Genomic DNA, 7224 nt, shown 5'->3' with positions numbered 1-7224 from the left:
TGTCAGTCACTATTTCAAGTTAAAGTGTGTAGTTCATGGGACTTCCCTGGTGGTCCAGTGGTTAAGACTCCGTGCTCCTAGTGCAGGGTTCGATCCCTGGTCAGGGAACTAGATCCCGCGTGCCACAACTAAAAGAACCCACATGCTGCAACTAAAAAAAAAAAAGATCCTGCATGCCACAATTAAGACCCGGTGCAGCCAAATAAATAAATATTAAAAAAAAAATAAAGTGTGTAGTTCAGCTGGCAACTTAGTCACTTAAGTTTTTTTTTTCCCGTCACAGAGAGTATTAATAATTTTTACTGCTTTGACAAGGATATTCTTACTTGGAATTGGCTTTTAAAGTTTTTATATTCATCTACTTATTCATTCATTGATTCATTTTTACTATGAGTATATGGCAGTGAAGAATACATGATTACTATTATAGTTTGGTGCTACCACCTAGATTAATGCCAAGGCCCAGCAGTTTTACCTTGCCTTTTCAACATTGGTTCAGATTTCAACAGAGTGAAAAAAGGCAAATAATGTCTTGTTATTATTATGAAAATAGTTTGACCTTACAGAGCTGCTGAAAGGGTCTTAGGGGCCCTTGCCTCCTGGAGGCAGAGAGCTACTTAAAAAGCTATTATTAAAACTCTCCTGTAAAAAAAATAAATGAAAAAAAAAAAAAAAAAAAAAAAACTCTCCTGTAGCTAACTTATTTATATTATAAACCATTTTTGGGTATCTATCATGTGAAAGACTATAATAGATCCTGGGGATTCACCAATGAACAAAACAGATAAAAATGCCAGCTGTTGTAGAGCTTGCTTATAAAGGATAAAGACAGTAAGCGTTAGGGAGAAAAGTAAAGCAGAGAAGGGAAAGGATTTGAGTGTGTTTGGTGGGGATGTGTTGTACAATTTAACCAGGGTAGCCAAGAAAGGCGTCACTGAGAAGTTGACATTTGAGTGAAGATTTGAAGGGGGTGAAGGTACATGCCATGCACATATTTTAGGAGAGGATATTCCAGGGGGAACAGCAAGTGCAAAGGCCCTGAGGCAAGAACATTTGCATTTGTGAGGAACAAGAAAGGAGGCTGTTGCAGCTGGAGCATAATTAAGGAAAGAACCATAGAAGATGATGTCAGAGAAGTAATTAGGTGGGTCATAACATATACATCTTTAAAGGCCATTGAGGTTATTTTAATTTTACTCTGAGATTGGAAGTCATTGGAGCATTTTGATGTACATTTTAACAGGATCATTCTGGTTGCTGTGATGAGAATAGACTTTAAGGAGGGAAGAGCAGAAGTGGGCAGACCATTTAAGAGGCTACTGTAATTATACAGACAATGGATGAAGATGGCTTGGACTGATGGTTAGATTCTGGATATATTTAGAAGGTAGAATCAGTAGGTTTTGCTGATGGATTGAATGTGGAGTATGAGAAGCATACTACAATATTTTTGACCTGAGCACCCTAGAAGAATGGCCTTACCACTCAGTGGGAAACACTATGGGAGAAGTACATTTGAGAGGTCTACCAGGAGCTTAGTTTTGGATATCTTCTTTTTTTTTAATTAATTAACTTATTTATTTATGGCTGTGTTGGGTCTTCGTTTCTTTGCGAGGGCTTTCTCTAGTTGCGACAAGCGGGGGCCACTCTTCATCGTGGTGCGCAGGCCTCTCACTGTCGCGGCCTCTCTTGTTGCCGAGCACAGGCTCCAGACGCGCAGGCTCAGTAATTGTGGCTCACGGGCCCAGTTGCTCCGCAGCATGTGGGATCTTCCCAGACCAGGACTCGAACCCGTGTCTCCTGCATTGGCAGGCAGATTCTCAACCACTGCACCACCAGGGAAGCCCCAGTTTTGGATATCTTAACCATGAGATGTCCAAGGGGATGTTTTGAGTAGGCAGTTGTATATAGGAGTCAAGGCCAAGGGAGTGAGATGGACTAGAAATGTAAATTTGGGAGTCATCAGTATATAGATAATACTTAAAACCCTGTGACTCAATGAGATTACCAAGGAGTGAGTAGAGGTATACGAGAGGAGCTAATGCGGACTTACGCTTGGAAATGAGGGGCATATTTAGTGTTGAGGGTAAGAAAAATGGAGGAGTCTAAGTTGATTTTAGGTTTCTATTTGGATAACTAGATAGAAATAGATGAGTTAACTAAAATAGGAAACACAGGGGGAAGATAAATTGTAGCTTAAATACCCCGTTAACGAATATTTCAGTGGAGATGTTTAGTGAACAGTTGTAAATATGGGTCTTCAGTTACTTTTTGAGAGGTTTGAGCCAGACGTATACTTCAAGTCATGGGACTAGATGAGAATGCCAAGTGACAATATGGATTGAAAAAAGATTCATCTGGGGGGCTTCCCTGGTGGCACAGTGGTTAAGAATCTGCCTGCCAATGCAGGGGACATGGGTTTGAGCCCTGGTCCGGGAAGATCCCACATGCCGCATAGCAGCTAAGCCCATGCGCCACAACTACTGAGCCTGTGCTCTAGAGCCCGCGAGCCACAACTACTGAAGCCTGCGCGCCTAGAGCCTGTGCTCCGCAACAAGAGAAGCCACTGCAATCAGAAGCCCATGCACCACAATGAAGAGTAGCCCCTGCTCGCCGCAACTAAAGAAAAGAATGCCCGCACGCAGCAACGAAGACCCAATGCAGCCAAAAATAAATAAATTTTTTTTAAAATTAAAAAAAGAAAAAAGATTCATCTGTAAGAAACATGAGTAATTAATGTGGGATGTGGTGTAAGAGAAGGCAACAACAACAAAAACATTGGAGGGGAATGAGAACTAAGAGATTTTGAGAAGGGAAAGTTGCATGTCAAATGCTGCAGAGAAAAATCTAGGGTGAGGACTGGGTAAAAGCAAGTGGCTTTGTCAATTAGTATATAATATTTATGAGGATGGTTACGGTAGAATGGTAGTGACAGAGTCAATTTTCATTACTTTGGGCATCAAATGGGAAATAAGGAGGTCCATTGATTTATGACTCACTCGATTGTATTTTATCTACCTAAAATAATGCCATGATTAATCTAATTAAAATTAATATTTAGGTCAGACATTAACTGGCAGTATCAAATATGTCAGAAATGAAATTACAGCTCTGTGCTAGTAATGTTTCTTGGTTGTAAACAACAGAAACCTACTGTAACTTAAAGCAGAAACTGCAGACATTAAGCAGAAAAGGAATTTATTGGAAGGCTATTTGTTAGTTCACAGACTCCATGGAAGGCTGGAGAATTCAGCTTGAAACGTGGTGGGAACCAAAGGAGGCCACACAGCCAAGAACACAGCCATTGTCTCAGCTCAAGAAGTTGGGTTAGGACCACCAACCACTCAGCACCCCACAGCTTGCTAGCACTGCTGCCAGTGGCAGACTCTCTTCACAGCTATGAATAATCTGTATCTCTCTGAGTCTTTATTCACTAATGCCCAAGTCTTTGAACTTAAAAGGAGTATGTGATTGGCCAAGCTTAGGTCACATGTCCATGCTCTAGTTGCCAGAGAGCTGGGAGAGAGGCTGTGTCTCATTGCTTCAGGCTTCTGTAGTTAGAGATATTTCCCTCACAAAAACGCACTCAGTGGTGATACCAACAAACAGAAAAGCTATTGGAATGCTGGATAGCCAAACCAACAGCTAGTACTATAAAAACTAAGTACAAAATCTTAAAGATTAGGGAAACTAATTTGAAATTCACATGACCAAAATGAAAATTATTTAATAAGCTCAGGAATGTAATCCATGGCTTGCCTTACCAATATTAAATATCAAGAGTATCAAATTAAAAACTTGGCTATGATCTCTCCTGCTTTGTACCATATAGTATAGGCCCTTCAGTGTCCTCTCTCCCAAATCTCTGGGCCCCTATAACCTACACTGGTATTCATGATGGCAGCCTGATCAAACTAAATAGAGGCAACACTACTGAACCTACTAGAAGGAGCACATTTCTAGGGATGAGATTAGTCTCAGCTAGACCTGGATGGATATTAGGAGTAGCTGTGACCCTTTGGAGGGGAAAGAGAAAAATACCACTCTGCAGAAGAGCAAATTGGGTTGAGGCTAGGGGAAAAGTGCTTTGGGCCACAGCAGAAGCTGAGTGGCTGGGCCAGGCCAGGGATTGGGTGGGGTAGGAGACATTATCAGTGGAGGGAAGCAGAGAAAGGCATGTGTTGCACAGATAGTGGCTGCCCAAATTCTTCAAATAACTAGGCCTGTGAAATTTTTTTTTTTTTTTGGTACTAGGATTTAACTTGATTTCTAAAGGTGCTTCCCTGCCAGAAGACCATTATGAAGTCTCCCCACAGAGGAAAAGACCCTTTATCTGTGTAATTCAAATAAAACTAGACTTTTTTGCTTGTACTTTTAAAAGACTAATTTTGGCATAGTGACACATCCAAAAGAAATACAAATCCCAAACTTGCAAAACTTGATAAGTCATGTAGCTCTTTAATGGAGTCTACTGAAGCTACTTTAAAGGGAGTATTAAATCAAACAACAGACAGCAAAATGTCCCCATTGCCCTCCCCCCCCCCCACACACACACAGAGTCACTGCCCCAGTCGCTCTTCTGTCACACAAAGGCTGCAGCTCAAATTATAAAAGTGCTTTCATTCCTAGGCTCAGGGGTTTGGATCAGTTGTAAGTGCCTGTCACCCTCGGTTTCCTTTATTCAGCAGTGGAACCGTGGCTCTCCACTGCGAGGTGGAAAGGAATAAACCCAGACAGCAGTGTCAATGCCCATGCTCATGTTACCTGTTGCACTTCCTCAAGGACTTCTCTGACCTCAAACTTTTGAATGCTTTGTTTAAAAAAGAATTACCAAACACTTCTAATAGTGCTTTCTATGTGCCAAGTCACTATTCCAAGTGCTTTAAAGTATTAGCTTGTTTAATCTTTATGAACAATCCATGCAATAGGTATTGTTACTGTCCCCATTTTACTGATGAGAAAACGAGGGCACAGAGAGATTAGGGAACTTGGTTTAGATCCTACAGCTAGAGATTAAGTGGTAGAGGCAGAATTCAAACCCAGGCAGTACAGGTCCAGAGTCCATGCTCATTACCTCTATCTGTGTCATGTTGGCCAGTGCTTGTAAATCAGCGTCCTGGAACAGTCTGCATTAGAATCACCAGGGATACTTGTTAAAAATGCAATATTTTGGGGGCTTCCCTGGTGGCGCAGTGGTTGAGAATCTGCCTGCCAATGCAGGGGACACAGGTTCGAGCCCTGGTCTGGGAAGATCCCACATGCCGCGGAGCAACTAGGCCCGTGAGCCACAATTACTGAGCCTGCGCGTCTGGAGCCTGTGCTCCGCAACAAGAGAGACCGTGATAACGAGAGGACCGCGCACCGTGATGAAGAGTGGCCCCCACTTGCCGCAACTAGAGAAAGCCCTTGCACAGAAACGAAGACCCAACACAGCCATAAATAAATTAATTAATTAATTTAAAAAAAAAAAAAAAACTGCTTTGGAAAGAAAAGGATCAAGATCTGTAGTGAAGACTGGGGAAATATCCAGACACTGAGAATCATGCAAGGAGAGATACCTTTAGAAATATAAATTAAGTAGGACCCCTCTTCCTCCACCTCTAGAAGGTTGTAGAATCATTGATATGAAGGAATCACCTAGAATAATATCTCCCCGTGTTCCCGTCCCCTGCTTACACACCTAGGGCATTTGAGACTACTCTTGTACAACTTTACTCCATTTCTAGAGCCTCTGCCTACAACTTTAAAAAATCAGTTTTGGGGGACCTCAACCCAACATTTTCCCCATTTTTTCCAACAAAAAGTAAAGTAATTCTCTTTGATGTCAATATCTAACTTTTTCCTTGAAGTGTTTCCTAATTAATCTCTTTTTTCAGAAAACTTGTTGACTCAGTTTGCTATAGCCTCAGACCCTCCCTCTGTCCCTTCCCCCATGTTTTGCTTTGGTAGCATATCTGTAGGATGCGATTTAATTCTCAGGAAATTCACTTCCTGCCAGTAGTCCTGAGTAAAGTCAATTTTTAAAATGAAACATCTTATAAACATTATGTCTGACAAACTCTCATATGGTTAAACTCTATGCATTTAGTGTTTGATCTTTTTCCTTAATAAGACATTTTTCCGATTGCCCCACTCTCGGCACTCAACAAATGATGATTGATAACAAGTTTCAGGAATCCTAATGTATTTTTCCTAAATCACACACGGTCCAGCCTTTGAAGAAACCCTGTATTATAGCTGACAAAGTTTTGAAATTTGATAAGCTCAAATTATTGAATGAAGTAATAGGAAGTATAGAGTCAAAAACTTCCTAGCCCTCTACCTGTGCAAAGCACATAACCAACATTTTGTCTAACAGCTTTCTTCAGGGAAAACAATCCTACCCAGGTTTATAAACACTTTCCCTGAAACTCTCATCAAGAGAGAAGAGTGATTTGGAGGCTACTGTCTTATTCTTGGGAAAGTTTACAAGGACTTGTTTTGACCATGAAACTCAAAATTAATTCTGGGTTTGAAAAAGAGACATATATAACTGTTAGGTTGAACCTTATTAAACTACTGAGTTTTTTTTCATATATAAAAATATGCATTTATGTAAACATTATTTCTCAACTTAATGCAGTTTATAACATTTAAAAATCAGTATTTAATTGAAAATGATTTGTCCTTCATGCCAGCAATACAAAGTGTTGCATTAGTACCACCGAAACCAAAAGAATTGGCGAGTCCAATACATCTTTTCTCAGTTTTCAATTCCTGTGTCTTGAGTGGAACATAATTGAGATCAAATTGTGGTTCTGTACAGTCTAGGTTTAAAGTAGGTGTCAGTTTTCGATAATAACAAGCCAGGGTGGTAAAAGCTGCCTCAACACCCTGGCAGCCCCCAGGAGGTGTCTGGTGGCTCCCATGGTAGAGGAAACAGCAAGGGCGTGTGCATGGTCTTTGAAAAGATGTTTGATGGCTTTGTTTTCAGCAGCGTCTCCCAATAGTGTGGAAGTAGCATGTGCATTGATATAGGATATCTCTTCAGGTTGTACACCTGCATCTTTTATGGCAGCCGCCGTACATCTGCACCTGGCCTCGTGCGGCCTGCGCAGCCGCGGTCCCCTGAAATTACTGAGATTTGACTCACAAAAATGAGTTTTTTTTTTTTTAAAGGAATTCCTTTATTTTTATTATGTATTTATTTATTTATTTATTTTTGGCTGTGTTGGGTCTTCGTTT

At 40.9% G+C, this 7224-nt stretch overlaps 1 protein-coding gene across 7 annotated transcripts in view; it reads left to right on the top strand.

Moving 5' to 3' along the window:
• Window positions 1-7224, top strand: part of ATF6 (activating transcription factor 6) — a 226613-nt gene that overhangs the window by 155682 nt on the left and 63707 nt on the right. The window lies entirely within an intron of this gene.

This window comes from Balaenoptera borealis (assembly GCF_965194805.1).
Source record: "Balaenoptera borealis genome assembly, chromosome: 1".
Classification (NCBI taxonomy): Eukaryota; Metazoa; Chordata; class Mammalia; order Artiodactyla; family Balaenopteridae; genus Balaenoptera; species Balaenoptera borealis.
This window is presented reverse-complemented; position numbering and strand designations above follow the sequence as displayed.